This window comes from Notamacropus eugenii, chromosome 4 (genome assembly GCF_028372415.1).
Source record: "Notamacropus eugenii isolate mMacEug1 chromosome 4, mMacEug1.pri_v2, whole genome shotgun sequence".
In the NCBI taxonomy this organism is placed as follows: Eukaryota; Metazoa; Chordata; class Mammalia; order Diprotodontia; family Macropodidae; genus Notamacropus; species Notamacropus eugenii.
The window spans coordinates 30,476,516-30,496,897 of record NC_092875.1 but is presented as its reverse complement, the minus strand read 5'-3'; positions in this window follow the sequence as shown (position 1 = coordinate 30,496,897).

The following is a 20,382-nucleotide window of genomic DNA, read 5'->3' as shown; positions in this document are numbered from 1 at the left end:
AGCCAAAGGTAGGTTGGAGTCATTTCAGATGGTCTGGCAGATTTAGAAATCTTCAACGTGACCATTTAACCTTAGGAGCCAGCAAAAGTTGCAACTCAGGGCTTGGTTTATTGTTTCATTGGTTGTCTAGACTTAAGACAATAATGGAGAAAATGTCCAAAACGAAGATCAAACTTAAAAGTGTTTTATGGATGCTTTTCCCCCTCAGAGAGCTGATTGTTAAATGTAAATTTATCAGCATACTACTGTCTAGCCTTAATACTTTGTGCTCTAAAATTCCTCCAGCTCTGACATTTCCTGTTCTAAGGTTCTCCCAGCTCCGACGTTCTGTGCTTTAATGTTCCTACCAGTTCCATATTCTGAGATCCATTTTAGTGTTGACGTTAAGTGATTTTATAACTCTTAAGAACCTATCTAAAGCCTCTGTAGTATTACTGCTCCAACAATCTTAGAAATCTTCAATCTTCTTGATGTGGGTTCTAAGCTCATTATTCCCTGCTCATTTGGTCTCCTTTCACGTACATACTTCCACTAAATCACCAAAGATGGTCCACTCAACCTTCTAGAGGCCTTGCTTGTAAATTGCATGGATGCCAATGGAACATCCATCACTTTCCCCTCATTCTCAGTAGTTGACTTTGCCATTTCTTTTCCTGGTTACACATTTTTCCAACAACATCCTTTCCATGGTCTTTACTGCATGAGTCTTTGCTTGTGACACAGAGGCACACTGCTGGTCAGGCTCTCCACCAGTCTTTGGGATATTGTTGGCTTTACTTCTTAGATCACTATAGTGTTCCCTGGCTTGCAGCCAAACAATATCACCAGACAAATATTAATCTTCAATCATTCCAAATATAATGATCCATTGACCTACTCTTATTCATAAGCAACGAAGAGAACGTCATCAAAGAAGGCCACCAAAGATGGCACCAGCCCAGAGGTGAGCCTGGTTTTAAGACAGATGCCATCTTAGGCTCTCCATTGTCCACAAACTGAAAAAGCTATCCCCAAGCAGGAATCAATGAATACTCTTGTTTAATACTAAATGCCTAATGAATATATTTTTTCTTTTCTTTTCTTTTCTTTCTTTTTCTTTTCTTTCTTCCTCCCTTTTTTCTTCTTTCTTTCTATCTGCTTTTTCTTTCTCTCTCTCTCTCTCTCTCTCTCTCTCTCTCTCTCTCTCTCTCTCTCTCCAAATCTTGAACCTACTTCTTTTTCCCTTAATGTAGAATCATATTTCTCTGAATATTTTTTGCCATATTCCCATTTCTACCTTTATATTGAAGTCACCAAGTATCACTGTATATGGGTTCATTGTCTGTATGTATTAGATAATCAAGTATTTAGAGCCAAGGTCAAAAATATCAGAACAATTCAAAAGAGGATAAAAATAATATGGCAGACAATTGCAACAGCTCCAACCTGACCTAACAAAATGAACAGTTAATTTAAAAAACTGGAAATAGATAAAAGACATTGACATGGATTGTCTCTGTTTCCTATAGCAGCTTTATTAATGTAAGCCAGTCACAGTAAGGATGCTCTAAAAGCCCAAAAATGACCCTCTGCAGATAGCACTGATTTCTTTACCAAACTGATAGCCATGGTACCTGAGAGCAACACAGTTTCAGAATATGGAGTAATTTGCAAAATGTCAGGAGGAAGGCATACAACAGAAAACTAAACACGTGTCTCTCCACTCAGTAGAGAGGTAGAGAACTAAAGGAATAAAATGCTGTATGGATAGTGCGTGTATGTTTATATAAATATAATATCCACAATAGTGTGTTAAAAATAAAAATATGTTTAATTGAATTCAATTGTTTCAAATGGGAAAGACTTGCTTTAGAGGGGAAAAAATTTGCAGGTCATAATGTTGGACTTGGAAAGAAAAATACAGGTAAATAATAAAATAATAAAAGCTGTCAGTTATAAAACACTTTAAAGTTTGCAAACTCCTTTTCATATATTATTTCATTTGATCTCTAACAGCCCTACATACAAATAAGGCACTACGTATCATTAGCCACTCCATCTAACTCAATCTCATTCACAGTTATGGAAAATGAAGCCCAGAGAGATCAGGTGATGAAACTATTAATCCTCCATTAGCCTGTGAGCTCCTTGAGAGAAGGAATGATCTTTTATCTTTCTTTGTATCCCCAGCACTTAGCAGAGTACCTGACACATAGTAGGTGCTTAATAAAAGCTTGACGCTGACATTGTTTACCAGGACAACAAAACTACTATAAGTATTTTTGTACACGTGAGTCCGTTTTCTCTTTCCTTGATCTCTTTGGCATATAGGTCCTAGCAACAGAACAGCTGAGTCAAAGACAAAATGCAGTTTGATAAGTTTGTGGGCATAGTTCTGAATTACTTTCTATAATGGCTGGACCAATTCATAGCTCCATCAACAGTTCAATTAATATTCCTGTTTTCCCACAGTCTTTTCCACATTTATCATTGTCTTCTTTGGTCAATTCTGACAATTTGAATGGGTGTGAGGTGGAACCTCAGTGTTGCTTTAGTTTCTATTTCCTGAGAAAGGCAAATATCCCAGTTTTCAAGAAAAACCAGGAATCTAATCTCTGTTTCTCTGTCTTGCTGCCTTAGTCTGTTTCTGTGTGCATATGTCTATGTCTCTCTGTCTCTGTGCCTATCTGTTTCTGTCTCTATCTCTCTGTGTCTCTTGGTCTGCATCTTTCTCTTTCTCCTTTCCTCTCCCCGCCTCTTCATCCCTTACTTCCCTTTTGGAAATGCTTTATTTTTGTTCAAAGTACCATCACTCACTTACGTCTCCCTACCATCAGCATCCATATGACCCTTTTTTGTAGGAAAGAAACATAGTCGAACAAAATAAACAACAAAAAACATCAGTTGCCATCAAACCTAATTTCACACCTATGGTCCGCTGCTTCTCTATGAGAAGAAAGAAGTGTGTTTATCATCAGTCCTTTGAAGTCACAATTGGTTGACACATGGATTAGGGTTGTGATATCTTTCAATGCTGCTTCACTTTATTTCATTTTGCCTTTTGGTCTCATTCTGCTTACTTAGCAGATTCAGTTCACATAGATCTTCTCAAGTTCCTCTGAATTTTTCATCTTCACTTTTTCTTAAAATACAATAATATTCTATTATACTCTATACCGTGCCTTACTTGTTCTTCGATCAGTGGTTATTCATTTGTTTTCATTTTTGTTTTCGTTTTGTTTTGGATGCTGCCAACTGTACTGTTGTAAATACTTAAATGCATTAGACTTTTCAATTATTTTTTATTGATATTATTCAACTTTATATCACATTCATTTATTTAGCTCTCCCTCTCTTTCCCTCCTGGAGACTCATCTGTTATATAGAGCAACAACAAAAAAAAAAGAGAGAAAACACACAAAAATAATTTTGGCAGAATGAGCCAGCACAGAACATTATTGCAATATTTCCAATGGACAATCCCCTATATCAGCACCAAAAAAAAAAGGAGGAAGGTTCATTCATGTATTCATATACGTGGCCAAGCTTGGCCATTATGATGTCACATCACCAAGTTTCCATTTTGCCGTTGGCAGTGTCGGTGATGACACTTCCATTTACATGATTGTAGCTGTCGCATATATTGTTTCTAGCAATATGAGATTTTTCAAAAATCTCTGAACTACTGGTCGGTGAACTTGACTTCCATTCCTGAAAAATTCTGGAGTATATTACGAAAGACATAGCTAGTGAAAAGTAGGAAAGGAAAACAATGATCCTTAAAAGGCAGTATGGTTTTATCCATTTCATTTAATTCCAAAAGTCCTGCAGATATACTCTTTGACCACTGGACTTTTTCATCTGTATGTAGAACTGTTCTCTCCTGTATGTATTCTTTCTCCACTTAGAATGTGAGTTCACTGAGAGCAGAGATTATTCTATTTGTATTGCCAGAACGTATGTTGGTACAAAGTAAATATTTAATTAATGATTTTTTTTATTCATTCAAACACTTACTGAGTTCTTATCATGTGCCAGTCACCACAGCAGGCATTAGTGTCAAGAATAGGTCAAGACAGGCTTACCTCATGTCTTTTTTTTTCTGAAGTGGTAAAAATAAAAGAGAGAGGCATTTTGCTTATAACTTTGTATTCAGTCTTCTCCTGCTCATACTGGCCTCTCCTTTTCCTTCCTCACCAGTCCTTTGTCCAACTTGGCAAATATATTGGAAGGTGGTCCCTTCCTCAGCCAGCAGTGCCAGGAGACATAGAGGTATGGTCGAGTCATTGGGTCTGATGTTGGGCACTGAAGTTCAAGCACTTTTGAACTTGGTCATGACCCAGAGCTCTGAGTATTGGGAGGAAATAAATGGGCAGCTGCCTGGGTGAATTATTAGCATGGCAGTCATTGGGGAAACTCAAAAAAAGAGAAATCCTATTAAATAGTCTCCTTGTGATCTCATCGATGTGTGTTTCACAGCTCCTTGAGTAGTTCTGCTAAAGTCATTCACAGAAAATTTCCCTGGAAAGGACTCCAGGGGAAAAGGAGGTCCAATTGCCAATTGGTCTATTTAGACTTTATTGCTTCAGAAATTAGGAGCTTGCAGTACAAGCAGAGAAATCACTGGAGATGCAGCTGGATTCTTGGAGAGGGGGAGGACAGAGGACTCTCTCCGCATGATTTAATAACATTCTCCTGGCTTCCTGGAGAAAGACCTGTCAAATCAAGACATTTTCTTTGAATACATGAATGTTGACTTCTGCTAAAATGCCCCAGGAGGTGGTGAGCCATTGGCAATTAAAGGGAAATGTCATCAATTTTACCTTGAAACCCCAGGATCATGTGGGTGAAGAAGAAAGACAGAATGCGTTCTAAGGGTGTGAGGGAAAATTCTTCCCTTCTCAGCCCACACCTTTCAGAGTGAAATCCTGTGCAATTTTGGCCAAGTTGCTTAACCTCTCTGGGCCCAGACTGCAGTTCAGGTCCCCTCTAGCTTTATATTTAGGTCCTTATTAACTGGGACCAGACTAGAGCCTAAGGTAAGAGGAGATGATAGAAGACAGTTTGATGGCTCAGTGGGGACTATGTGGGTCCTAGATTCGGGAACTTGAGTTCAAATTCTGCCACAGGCCCTTACTAACTGTGTAAGCCTGGGTAAGTCACTTTAACCTCTATCTGACTTAGCTTCCTTATCTGTAAAATGAGGATAGTAATAGTACCTTCCAAGATGGTTGGAAGGATAAAATGTGGTATTATTTGTAAAGAGTTTTGCAACCCTCAAAGTGCTAAATAAATGCTATACATTATTAATAATGTTACCTTTATTAATAATAGTATTGTTATTTATTAATATTATTATTAATAAAGTTAACTTTAGCACAATGTTTTAAATTTACAAGTAAAGCATTCATAGGAACTTAAATCTAGAGGTCAAAGGAAGCTTAGGGGTCATTCAATCCTAATCCCTTACTTTACAGATGAGAAAATTGTGACCAAAGGCCACTGAGTGCATTGGCCAGAGTCAGAGAGAGGTAATAAGTATCAGAGGCAGAATCTGAACTCAACTCCTCTGACACCAGGGCAGCTAGGTGGTATAGTGGCTAGAGCACTAGACCTGGAGTCAGGAAGACCTGAAGTCAAATCTTATTCAGACACTTCCTAGCTGTGTGACCCTGGGCAAGTCACTTAACCTTGTTTGCTCAGTTTCCTCATCCGTCAAATGAGCTGAAAAAGGAAATGGCAAAATCACGCTGTTATCTTTGCCAAGAAAACCCCAAATGGGGTTGTGAAGAGTCAGAAATGACAAATGACAAGAAAAACCTCTGACCCTAGATACAGGGGGGTTCTTTTCACTATAACACGCTGTGTCTCATTCGACAATCATTTCTTATGTTGTGTCAAACTGTGCTAAACGCTGGGAATTTAAAGGTAAAGAATACACCATTTAGAGAAAAAGACGTTGATAACTTGGAATGGTTCAAGAGAAAATCATGAAAGTGATTTTTAAAAAGCTGGGTGAAGGTTGGGACGTGAGCTCACTCACTTTGTCAGTTAACAAGCATTTAGTGTTCACTTTGTTCTAGACACTGTGGCAAGCAGACAGTTACTGCCTTGAAGGAACTTACATTCTTCTTAATTTATTTTATTTCTAAGTTATGAAATACAACAAGCATTTCTCCTACATAATAGAATAGAAAAAGCTGATTGCATACAAAACTGCCAATTTATTATTTTCATTTAGTATATATAATTTGCTCTTCCTTTGAATATATAATAAAGTTATCATGTAAATTTCTTTTTTTTCTTCCCCTCCCCCACCACCCTGGATAGTGCATAAGAGGGCGTTGAAGGGGCTGGCAGGACAGACCTAGTACAGCAGCCTAGCAGACGTCTGGAGTCTCCAAGCTGGAAAGGAATGAGATGGGACTGGATTGGGAGGAAGCATCCCATGAGAGCAAACGCTGTTGCCTGGAGGATGCTTCCAATGTGGGGATTCTAGGGTGGGATGGAGGCTACAGGATGAAGAGGTCTCTAGGACATGGCCTGGAGAGGGATGAGAAGGTGCTCACATAAGGTGGGGACCATGCGTGCCAGCACACAGGGAAGTATGCGGAAACACATGGGCATGCATTATCCACATGCCTAGATATGCTCACTCCCGCTCTGCTCTACAAGGGCACATGTGTGTATGGACATGCTCTGATTTCTGTATCACTACAACACTGACAAAGTTATCCAGGAAGTGGTCGAACTGAATTTCAGTTCTCCTCCTTTACTATGTGGACGACCGTGGGCAAGTCATTTAACTCAGCCAGCCTCAGTTTTCTGCTCTGTAAAATAAGGACTTTGACTAGATGGTGTCTGAATTAGCCTGGAGAAGAGAGAGGGGGAGGGGAGGAGGGGAGAGGAGAGGAAGGGAGGGGAGGGGAGGGTTATTTCCTTTATGATTTTCAAATATATGCAGAAGGGCCCTTCCCCAAACAATGGTGAACATCTGGTCTCCATCTTCACTGACGATGTGATAGGAAATGAACTGAAACTCCAGCATAAAGGACTTCAGTCAGCTACAAGTCAGAATTTCCTTCCACAATGAGGGTGATCAGGCGCTGGCACAGGTTACCAGGGGCTATTAAGAATTTCCTTTTCAGGGGCAGGACTGAAGCCAGTTCCCTGACTGTCTGGGCTAGAGGCAGGCAGACTTCATGGACCCCATCTCTACTATCACACACTCCCTCCACTTCAATAGGATCACTCTGGCCAGATACAGTCTGCTTGTCATTGGGCGCAATAGCCTGGGTTCAGGGTAGCTGGGAGACAGAGATCATGAACCAAGTGTAGAGAGACGGGCAGAGCATGGGAAATGAGGAGTGTCATTGTGTGGCAGAGTTCATGCTGAATTGAGAGTCGGGAAGACCCAGGCTCAAGACCTCTGACCCTTGAGATCATGGCTTTAGATCTGTAAAGACCTTTACAATCCTCTCTGCTATTGAGGCATCCAGGTCTAATAGGGTCTGGAGGCATGAAGTCCTGACTTCACATTCTGCCTCAGTGCAACCTTAGGCAGGTCATTTAGCATCTTTCACCCTTAGTTTCATCATCTGTAAAATGGGTTAATAATAATACCCAACTCACAGGTCTTTTTATGAGGCTCACGCATTACAAAATTTGTAAAGTGCTTTGCAAAATGTACAGTACAATAGAAGTGTTAGTTATTATCTTGTCTGTTTTATAGCAGGGGAAACTGAGGTAAACAGAGATTAAATGACTTAACCCAGGGTCACACAGCTAGTATCTGAGGCCAGATTTGAACTCTGATCTATCTTGACTCCATGCCTATTGCTCTCTGCACTGTACCACCTTGCTCTCTCTAATAATAGAGTTGTGGTGTTTACCACACAGATAATGTGAGATACTAAAGGGCTGGCCTTGGAGACTGGCAGACTTGTTTCTGTTTCTGATTCATCCTGGCTGGGTGACCTTAGCCAAGGTCTGTCACTTCTCAGCTCCACTAGACATCTCTCCAAGGCTGGAAGTTACAGTGAACACAGCTAACAGAGGAGTGTGTGTCCTGGGGAGCTCCCCACAGCAAGGGCATTCTCCACCTCCCCCCAGAACAAAGTCAGTCAGAGGCAGTATTCCTACCTGCCCTGAGGGAGCTGATTCCCAGTTAGACATTCTACACAGGATCAGGATCTTTGGGAGTTTGTCACCACCAGCAGGTGCATCCTGGGTGCTGAAGGTAGTGGAGCAGGGTCAGAGGAAGAGAGGAGAAGACAAAGGGGGGAAGGAGAGAGAAACAGAGACAGAGAGAGACAGAGACAAACAGAGAGAGATGGAGAGACAGAGACAGAGAGATAGAGACAGAGACAGAGAAAGAGACAGAGAGACAGAAACTGAGAGACAGGGACAGAGAAACAGAAGACAGAAGCAGAGAGACAGACAAAAAGGCAAACAGAGACAGAAGGAGAAAGAGAGAGAACAGAATACAATAAATAAGGGGCATGTGATGAGGAAGATAACTGAGGCTGGAGTGGGATCCTACACATGATCACAGAACCTCAGTTTGAAGGGACCTAAGAGAGGGCTCTCTAGTTCAACTATTCCCAGATCAGAACCACCTTATACAGCACCCCTAAAAAAACACACATACATAGAAGTGTAAGAAGTCAGCAACTATGTATTAAGTCAATGTGCTTCTATAACATATTTAGAGACTTCCAGTTCCACTTAGAGACCTCCATTGAGTAAAGTCAAATCAACAAGCATTTATTAAGTACCTACTATGTACCAGAAACTGTGTTAACCCTGATGAGGGAGAAACCAAGTCTCTGTGGGTCAAGTATGCTCATACCAGAGACTGCGTTACCCTTTGTCAGTCTAAACCAGTCTAACGACTGCTTCAACCCTTCTTAGCCATGACTGCTCTCTATAGGATATACCTGTCTCTGTGTTAGTCTGCCAGTGGCTATAGTAAATAGAGTGTTGGACCTAAAGTCAAATCCCTCGTCAGATGCTTGGTATCTCTGTGACATTGGGCAAACCATTTAACCATAATAAGCCCCAGTTTCCTCATCTGTAAAATGAGGATAAGAACATATATTTTTGTGACAACCCAATGACGTAATTTACATAAAGTGCTTTGCAAACATTAAATCAGTACATCATTGCCCACAGAGAGGGGGCAGTATGGACTGTGGTGGACAGAAGAACACAGCTGTGGCTTTCTCAAAGCCACTCTCCCCGCTACCCACTTACCTCTGGTGTCAAGTAGAACTGGGTTCTATTCCTGCCTCTGACACACACTGACAGTGACATTGGTGGGGCGAGGGGAGGCGGGGAGTTGCTTAACCCTCTCAGGGCCCCCAGGAAACTTTCTAAAAATATAAAATTGGAGAACAGGTGTCAGTTCTCAGGGGTAGAGAGATTTCCCTCTTCTCAGTACCAGTGAAATCATAGGTCTGGATAACATATATAAATATATGTATATATAACTTCTCATGCATTTATCAATGCATGTGCACACATGTGTATGTATATATATGTACTCATGTGTTTATATACACACATATACATGTAGATCACACAGAGATAGATATTGTAATTAGCGCGTCCACTGACGACAGAGGGACTGAGCTCAATCTTGGAAACTTACTAAAAATAACATCGTGCCTTGTGACCCCACCCAAATTCCCATTCTGGAAAAATCATAATATGGCTTAATTTAGCTCTCCCCTCAGGGTATATAAATACACCCCCTACAAAGAACTTGGGGCTTCTAACTGGTAGCTAAACATAGAATATTTATTCAAGAGAGTTACCAACATAGGAGAGGAATAGCTACATGATCCTTTCAGTGAAACAATAGTAAATTCATCTCACCTTCAAGTGAGTTCCTTTCCTTATCTCTCCTCCCAGAATGGTTGTCACAGGGTCTAGAAACCATTCTACAAAGAAAGGAAGTCTGGGGAAAGTCCCTGTGCAATGCTCTGTGATCCAAAGTTCTTCCACAGACATGTTTTCCATCCCTCTCTGTTGAATGATCAGGTTCACAGCCCATCTGGGATGCTGAGACCCCCTCTGCAGCTGTCACCCAGTCACAAAAATAACTGAATCACTGAATTTGAAATTTGGAAGGGATGTCAGCAGCCAACATGTCCACCCTAAACTTGAAAGGAATCCTGACCTTGACATAACCTATGAGTGGTTGTCCAGGTCTCCAAGGAAAAGGAATCCATCACCCTTGTAGGCAGTCCATTCCATAGTTCTTGACTTGCCCCATGCATTTCTGGTTATTCAACCAGGTAGTCTTAATACAAGCAGAAGGTAAAGGTTTTTTGCAACTACATTGTTAAATGAATTCAGACCAAATCATGTCATAAAGTCTGGGGAATCATGCTGCGGAATGGGCACTGTGTCTGGAACTTGGTACCAGCTGTACCATTTACTTTGTATGTGACCCAGGCTAAGCCATGTAACCCAGAAGGGTCTCAGCTTCTCCATCTGTAAAATGAGAGGGTAGTAACTGAATTCAGGGAATCTTACAGCATGGAACTTCCTGAAACATAGTGTTTAGTAAATGTTTATTGACTTAATAGGTACTTGTTGACTTTTTAGATATTTTTTGTGTGGGGGGGGGTCATTGACTCATTGAAAATCTGGTGAAGCCTATGGACCTCTTCTCTGAATGATTTTAAATACATAAAGTAAAATGCAAAAGAAACCAAATTATGTCAAAATACATTTATCCAGCTATTATTAAAAACAAGTTTGTGAACCCTAAGTTAATGACTCCTGGAATAGAGGATGCCTAAGCTTCTTTTCAGTTCCAAATCTATGATCTTATGATTTTCTCCTTATTATATGCAATTTGGTTAATTGCTCATGTATAACAATACCATTCTCCACCATGGAGTGATTCAGCAAGCATTTAGTAAGTAACACGAAGTGTGAAGTATTGTGTTAGTCTCTGTAGATGTGCTGGGAGAAAATATACAGATATAAAGAAATACACAGAAAGGTCACTTAAAAAGAGAGGATTTAGGGAGGTTTCACAATGTAACAGCAAGGACTCCAACATACACAGGAAGGTCTGCTGTACAGGTTCTTAGATCTGCTTTTTTAAAAGGAAAGTAACTTTTGAGAGGTTGAAAATCACTTTAATTGAGCACATATGTCATTCACTTGGCTCAAGGAAAAAAAATCAACACTCTGAACTTCAGAGAAAATATAAACATAGAAATAAATTTCAACAGACAGGGCTTTCATCTGTCTGACCATAAGCGATGCATACATTACAGATCAACAGACAGATCCAACTGTCTGACCATACATACATACTTACCAGAGACAGAAGTACCAACATCTGGATTTTCAGAGCTGGGGGGCTTCTTAGTGACTTCCCAGAGTCTCATCTGGCACATGAGCCTTTTTCCAAAAACTAAGCCCCAAAATAAAACCTCACCTCAGAGTACATAGACAATTTTCAGAGCCAGAGGCTCACAACCCTTGAGAACCAGTCCTTCATTAAAAATTAGTAAAGGGTGTGGATTTTCCAACAAAAACAACAAAATCTCCCCTAATCAAGCTTCCCTTAATGGGCAGGTCCATTAATGGATGGGGAAGATCTTTAACTCTTGTTAGCATTACACATAGAAGTACAGAAAAGGAAGTACCTGAATGATTCCTTCCTTGAAGAAAGAGAAGGGTGGTGAAAAATAAAGACAAAGGAGGAGAACATTTCAGGTATAGTGGACAATCTAAATTACCTAACCTAACCTCTAACCTAAGTTGGAGACAGGAGATCATGCATGCAGTATGGTACAATGTTGAGTTTGGAGTCCACAAAGCTAGGTTTAAATCCTGACTCATCCATTTATTACCTGTGAAACTTTGAATTAGTCCCATCTCCTACCTTGGCCTCAGTTTCCTTTTCTACAAAATGAGTAAGTTTCAAGGAATGCAATTAATAAGGATGAAAAGGATTTATTCTTTGACAAATCCTGCTCAGGGAAATTGGAAACATTCTGGCAGAAATTAGGTTAGACCAGCATCTCAAACTGTATACCACAATTGGATATATGACAAACATAATAAAAATCATATCACAAAAATTACTAGAGCAGGGAATGAGATAGAAAGGATCACAAGAGATTACTTTGACAATTTCAATTACATAAATTGAAAAATGCTTACACAAAATAAATTTTTTTAAACGTTTACACAACCAAAATTGATTTACACAACTGGGGAAAAATATTTGCTGCAAATTACTCTGGCAAAGATCTGATATACGAGATATATTACCTCATAGAGAGTCATAGGATTTTAATGAAAAAATGATAGTAAAGAGTCATTCCACAATAGATAAATAGCCAAAAGATTACAAACAGGTAATTCTCAAAAGAAAAATCACAAGCTTTTAATAGTCATAAGAAAAATGTTAAGAGAATAATGAGAGAAATGCAAATTTAAAAATACATTAGATTGACAAAGATGGTAAAAGGGAAAATTATAATGATTGGAGGAGACATAGCAGGAAAGGTAATTGGCATTCTGATGGTGGAGCTGTAGAGTGATCCAACTATTCTAGAAAATGGTTAAGAACTATATTTTTAAAATATTAATAAACTTTTTTTTAAAAATGACTCAGCAGTACCACTCCTGGGTCTATACCCTCCCACCCAAAAATTAATGAATGAGGAAAAGATCTAAAATGTGCAAAAATACTTATAGTTTCACTTTTTCTGTTGTTGTTGTTGTAGCAAAGAATTGGAAATGAAATGAGTGCCCACCAATTGGGGAATAGCAGAAAAAAGTGTTGGTATGTAAACTTAATGGGACTATTATGGTGTCCTAAAGAAATGATAAAAGGGATAATCTGAGAGAAACCTGGGGAACTGGTTCATTCTGATACATAGTAAAGAAAGTGGAATCAGGAAAACAATGTATGTAATACCAACACCACAAAGACAAACAACTTTGAAAGACTTAAGAACTCTGATCAATATAACCACCCATTGTAATCCCCCCAAGATGGAGAATAAAGCATGTTTTTCCACCTGTGACAGGGAGCTGATGGAACCTAGAAGTGTCCGGGTGATATACATTCTCAGTTACTGTAAATGTGACTTTGTTCCACATGACTATACTTAATTGCCACACAAAACACCTTTTATTGATGGGATGGAGTGAGTTTTGGGTCAAATGATGATAACAAAAGGGTGAAGAGTAGGAAGATGGGCTGTCATTGAATATTGTTTTTAAACAAGCAGAATGGTTTAGAAGGATGTACCAAAGGAGAATACAGATAAGAAGGGCAAGGCTAAATTTGAAATATTAAAAAAAAAGATATGTAGTGGAGACTAGTGGTTTAAGCTGGAATTTTTTCTGTTCATGTTCATGTTTACTGATGTCTATCAAGTTCAGAAGGATAAAAGGAAGAGAAAAAAATAAAACAAAAAGAGAACCTTGAACCAAATCATTTCCAAGGTCCCTCTCAACTCTGAATCTCCACTCCTGTGTTAAACTTGGGGACTAGCCAGTAGTCCAGTTTGTCTGGAATGTGGAGGACATGAAGGAGAGGAATGGGAGATGAGGGTGGAAAGCCAGGCAGAGGCCACATTGTGGAGGGCTTTTTCAATAAGAGCCCACTTTTGCACAACAAAATGGCATCCTTTGGTCGAGGGGACATAGAAGAAAGCTTTCCACCCCTCATATACATAGACCAGCCAAATTCTAGAATGAGGAGTTCAGTCTGGGGACCATGGCACAGGTCACCCAGAGATTTACCCTATGATGTTCCAGCTGAAGGCTAAAGTAGATTTCATCCAATGCAATTGGAAGGCTTCTCTTTAAATGAAAAGAAATCTCAAGTTTGATGGTGCTAGTTTTCCTCCAGACACTTACACTTTCTCATCTCAAATAGGACCACAAGTATTCCCTACATAAAGGATAGGGGACTGTTGTGTTCCTCACCAGAGGACATCAGAATAATGAGGAAGCACTTTTCTGTTTGCCCCTGCCCTCCTCCCCATAGACATATTTTCAAAAAAGTTCCCAAATTTGGTCTTTTTGAAATAATATATGTGTATATATGAATATACATGTATTGTGTATATGTATAAATACATGCATACATATTTGTGTATCTATACATATATACATGCACACAACTATATGTTTGTTTCTATATATGTATGTTTGTGTGTGTATCATCAAGGAGACACAATGAATAAAGTGCTGGGCCTGGAGTCTGGAAGACTCATCTTTATGAGTTCAAATCTGGTCTCAGACACTTACTAGCTGTGTGACTCTGGTCAAGTCACTTAACGCTGTTTATCTCAGTTTCCTCATCTGTAAAAGAAGCTGGAGGAGAAAATGCCAAATCACTGCAGTATCTCTGCCAAAAAAACTTTACATGGGGTCACAAGGAGTCAGGAATGACTTCAACACCTCAACAAAAACCAACAAGAAATAGAAATACACACATATACACAATATGTATATCGACACATGTGATAATTATTTTTAGATTATAAATGTCTGTATACATATGTGTACATATACATGTGTGTGTATCCTGGTGAGGAAACTTGAGACTCAGAGATTTTCCATGGTCACCTAATTAGCAAATGTCAACAGTCTGATGCAGACTGACCCCTTGCGTAGCTTAGCTAGCACAGACTAGCTAAGTTGTGTTGCCCCTTTAAGGAGCTAACCAAGGTCTGAGACAGAGCCTGTTCTTTCCTTGGTTTCCTCTATTAGGAAATCTCCCAAGTATCAAACGCCTATTACCTTCTCCTTTACTTCCACCCACTCCTCTTTGGCCTTCCCTTCTTGACCAACAATGCCTCTTCCATGTCCCAGCCCCTTAGATGACGCCATCTCTCGTGTTCTTCCTCCGTCCTCTGATCTGTAAGCTAAACTTCCTTAGACCTACTCAACATCTCCCCAAGCCTAAAGGAATGTGAACTTTTAGGATGGCCGTGCCTCCTGTTTACTGGCTTATGTTGCTAAGAAAATATGGTCTGATTCAGGAAAACAAGCATTTATTCCATTCACAAGCAAAATTCTCTTGGATAGTATGAAGGATATAGGATCTCAGTGACAGGCCAAAGTAGGAGAGAAGGCAACAGTTCAGGGTTAGTACCTGGGAATCGAAAAATCTTTTCTCTTTTCAAATACAAAGGACTTCAGGGCTGGTACATAGGGCTTTGTTGTAAACATCTCCAGACCTTGCTAAATCCAATCTTCTAGCTTTGGTGTTATTTGCTTACAGATCTGTAAGGCTCTGATGGATCCCAGATCCTGCCCTAGTGACATCTCAATCAGACTGTGTTTGGATGCAATTGTGACACACGATTATGACGTTTTGATGGGATTAGGAGATAACTTTGCTTTAATCTATAAAGCCCTGAATGGTTTGGGGATCTGATTACCCTGGCGATTGCCTTTCTTTCTGCTCAACAAAGCAACTAAGATTAGCCAGAGCGCTCCTGTTAATGGTACCCAGATTGAAATCTCAGGAAACCAGAGATGGTGTTTAGCTACAGAAGCCTCCAGTCTACCCCTTCTCTCTGTCTCTGTCTTTCTCTGTCTCTATCTCTGTCCCTGTCTCTGTCTCTCTGTCTGTCTCTCTGTTTCTCTCTGTCTCTGTCTCTCTATCTCTCTGTTTCTCTGTCTCTGTCTCTCTCTCCCTCTCTCTCTTTCTCTCTCTGTTTCTCTCTGCCTCTTTCCCTCCCTCCCTCCCTTCCTTTCTCTCATATTCTCTCTCTGTCTCAGTGGAATTGCTAGGGCTGGTGTACCAACCTGTCTCTGCCTCTCTCTTTGCCTTCTTACTCTGGTAGAATGTTAGCTTTTCAAACTTTGTTGCAGTCTTTTTTCTTCTCGTCTCATTCTTGTGAAAGGTGACTTTTCAGAGGAAATGTTAGCTTTTGTTTTTAATGAATCCCAGTCCCCACAATCCCACCATGATCACCACACATGTTCACACTCATACTCTCATACACACTCATTCATATTCATATCTATACTCACATACAAACACATTGAGATTCACACACAGTCCCTCATACACACACACACACACACACACATACTCATACAAATTCTCTGTGTGTGTGTATATATATATATGTATGTATACACACACATATACACATGCACATAAACACACACACACACACACACGGATCTTTGACAGCTAAGACTGTTTTATTCTACATGAGACCAGTGCCTGATAAATAGTGATCACAAACATTTCTACAGCACTTTAAGGATTTTAAAGCATTCTAGATGGAAGATCTCATTTTTTTTAACATTATGACCAAAATGGAAGTTAAGTCAACATGCTACAAAAATCTCTATTAGCATTTAGTTCCGGTTTAGCTGTTACTGTAATATTAAAATTTAACATTAAGACTTTAAGAATCTTTAACCAGTGAAGACAATTCTGCAAGGTAAAGACTACTCTCATCTCCACTTTACAGGTGAGGAAACTGAGTCTGAGGGAAGCTAAGCATCTTAACCTAGGGTCATATTAAGAATCTGGCATCGAATTTGAACTTGGGTCTTTTTAACTTGAAGTGCAGCACTCTCTGCATTATGCTGCATAGTAGGTGCTTTGTGAGAAAAACCCAAGCTCTGCCACATCTTACTAAACTGGAATGGTTTCAATTCCAGGCCTAGGGATGAAGCCCAAGCCTGCTACCTAAGGACCAACTCCATAATGATCATAGAGGCTTGGTACTCCCCTGCCATAGGGGCATGAATTCTTCCACCACAACAATCACTGAAGACCACTAGACAATAGATGGAGGGAGAATCCACATCAACAAAATCATAGAACCTCAAAATGGAAGCATTTACGCAGGATGTCCCCAAAGTTCTAGAATGTTGTTAAGCTATTAAAGAGATATTCCAGATACCCAAGTAATTGGATGCTCCAAGTCAAGGTGGTCCCAAGGACTGGAGGAGGTTCCAGGATAAGACAATGGAAGTTGCTTGGTTCTGAGATCCAGAAGCCAGGAGCAGGTCTGGGAAGAGAGAGGACAGCCCAGTCCCTTCCCCAAAATGGAGGGGAGAAGAAGAACCCACTAATAAGAGAATACCAGGCACATTGTTCTGGGTTGGGGGGAGAGGGAGGGGTCCAAAGACAAAGATGAAATAGTGCTTGCCCCCAAGGAGCTTATAGTCTATAGAAGAGATAATGTACATACATATAAAATTTTCATATAGACATGCAAATTAAATATCAGATAATGTGTCAGAAGTTTTCCCCAATGCAAAGTAGAGTGGATAGGGGACTGGATTTGGAATCAAAAAGATGTGGGCTCAGATCTCATCTCAGATATTTACTAGCTATATAACTCAAGGGAAAAAAAATCACACAAATTACCTGCTTTGTGCCTCAGTTTCCTCATTTGTCATGTGAGGTGGGTAGACTTCCTGGCCTATGAGCTCACCTCCAGCATTACATCTAGACTCATATGAACTTAGGATATTAGACCTGAGGAGCCAGTCCTCCATCTCCCCAAGAGGCAGGTGGCTTGCTTAGAGGAGAAGTTGTGTCTTCATTGTTTTGGGGGGGAAAGTCATGTAAAGAAAGGACATGACTTGAACTCAATCCACTCCAGATGGTCTTTATCTCACAGAATATCTTCTCATCTAACATGGGGTGAAGAATGGGTCATATTCTTAGGCCTAAAGTGACATGTGCAGCCCTGAATTGGGTGTAATAATCTTTGGTCAAGATCACCCTGAACTAATATAGTAAATAGTAGGTACTTAATAAATTCTTATTGATAGACTAATTGACTAATATAGAGAAAGAACCAAACAAGAGTTGGAGAAAGAACAAGGAGAAAAACATAAACAAAAGGGGATGAGAGACTAGCATTCTTGTTCCACAAGTGCAAGAAAATGAACTTTCCAAGCTAGCTTCAAATCAGTATTCTATGCTGGAATCCTTTCCAGTGGGTGGCAAGCTCATTTCTGAGTCCTCAGTGAGGTGGGGCATCCAAAGAAGCTAATGAGGACTTCATCTGCATTAATACCAGTGTGGCATCCAGAGCTGGGAGTAAAGGTGGTCACAGACACACTGGACATAAGTGTTCTGCTCCACTCAGATTGTGCCTAGAGAACCATGTCCAGTTCTGGGCACCTTATTCTAGGAAAGACATTGCAGAACTGGAGAGCATCCCAAGAAGGGCAATTGGATTGACCAAGAGCCTTGAGATCGTGTCATATGACTATCTGTTGATGGAACTAAGGATGCTGAGCCTGGTGGAGAGAAGATGTTGGGGGATGTAAGGAGAACTGTCTTCTAATATCTAATTAGACTTGCACTCTGCTCTCAGATTAGAATTAAGAATCAACAAGGAGAAGCTGTCAAACTGTGAATTAAAGATTGAGGAAAGGGAGAACTTTTTACTAAATTAGAGCCATCTCAAAGTGCCCTGGGCTGCCTCTTCCTCATTGGAAGTCCTCAAGAAAAGCCAAGATGAACACTTGGCCATGATGTCACAGAGGTGCCTTTGTTCAGGTACAGGCTGGAGTGGGTCACCAGGCCTAAGGTCCTGGGAACTTCTGAGCCAATGTTGCTCTTGGTTCTGAGTGAGAGAGCAGAGTATGGACATTTACTTTTCCTTCTGCAAAATCGAAAATCACCTCTAGTTCTGAGAATCCCTTACAAGGAGAAGAAAATAATTTATACACACACACACACACACACACACACACACATATAAACAATACATATGTGTTTATATGTATATATACACATTCATGTATGTATGTGGATATATAAGTGTATTGTGCATGTGTGTGCATATGCATATATGTGCCTACACACATTGTGTGTATGTATGTTTATACATGTATAATATAGGTATACATATGTGCATATTGTATATGTGTATATGTATGTGTATATATACATATATTTGCTTTTAAAAGCTGCAATAGGTTGGAGATTGGAAACAGAGCTGAATGTTTCTCTCCCTCTCCTCCATACGGAATTGATCATTTCTGTGCTGGTAGCTCAGAGAAAGGGCCTTTTTGGAACTTCAAGAGTTCCAAGCTTGGAGGAAAAGAGAATTTGTGAGCACACTCCATGAAACACTCTTGGAGCTCTGGTCGAGGGGAGTTTTTCTCTCCCCACTGTACATCACCATCAGTCTACTCTGCCCCAGGTTACCAGCTCACACTGAAGCTGGAATCAGGAGCTACATGGGAGGTGAGCAAATAAAGCAATGATGGGAAGGACCATCTGACTAGATGCTAGAATCAATCAATCAATCAATTTATAAACTTTGATTAAGTACCTACTATGTGCCAAGCATTGTGCTAACTGCTGGGGATACACAAAGTAGCAAAAGACACTTTGGAGTGGAAGGGACCTCAAAAGTCATCCAGTAAAATCTAAAGCCAAACACAGATCCCCTCTACAAATTCCCTGAAAAATGGTAATCTAGCTTTTGCACGAAGACCACTGATAAGGAGGAATCATCTACCTCTCAAACTTACTCTTTTAATTAGGTCTATGTTTTGTCACATGTTTTATTGATACCTTTTGGTTTTATATGACATTCATTCCTGAATACACACATATACATACATATACACATACATATATGCACATGTACATATAATATTAATGTGTCTCTAGCCCTTCTCAGTATACTGTCCTTTCTAATAAAGGGTGGCATAGTTAAGCAAATCCAACCAATATGTGAATGGTATGTGGCAGCATTTACAACATTCCACACCCATGGTTCTACATGTCTTTAACAAAAGGAGAAAAAATAAGATCATAGATTTAGAATTGAAAGGGATTCCAAAGGTCAATCTTTCCCCTCTATATTTCTCCTGGAAACATAAAATGGTGCATCCATGATGATGCACGTGGTAAGTGTCAGAGAGGATTTGAACCAAAATTTTCTTCCTCTTAATCCAAGGAGGATTTATAGGTCAAGGATAGTTAGGAAGATCTCCCTATCCCCAAGCCTCAGTTTCTCCATATGTATTACAGGAGGTCATTTCAGTTCAATGCTAGGGCCTAGTTATTGCTGTGTCTACATGAAGAATCACTCTATTTCCACTAAAAGTGATGTGGGCACATACAGCTTCTAAAGGGTTGTTTTTGAATGCATGGCCAAGTCCAGTCATCACAGGTTTGGTGCCATTTTGGGATCAAGAGGAGTGAAGCCAAGTGTCTGATGTCCAGTTTATGCCTTTCTGCTCAGGATGTGGAAAAGCTGGTTGTAGTGGGACAAGGGCCCAGGTGGTGCTCAGATGGGCTAGATCAGAAAGAGCCAGCACATGGCACTCAGATGGCCAAGCAGAGGGATCCAGAATGGGGGTTTCTGATCGCCACCTCTCACCCTGAAGGAAGGGAGGGTGGGT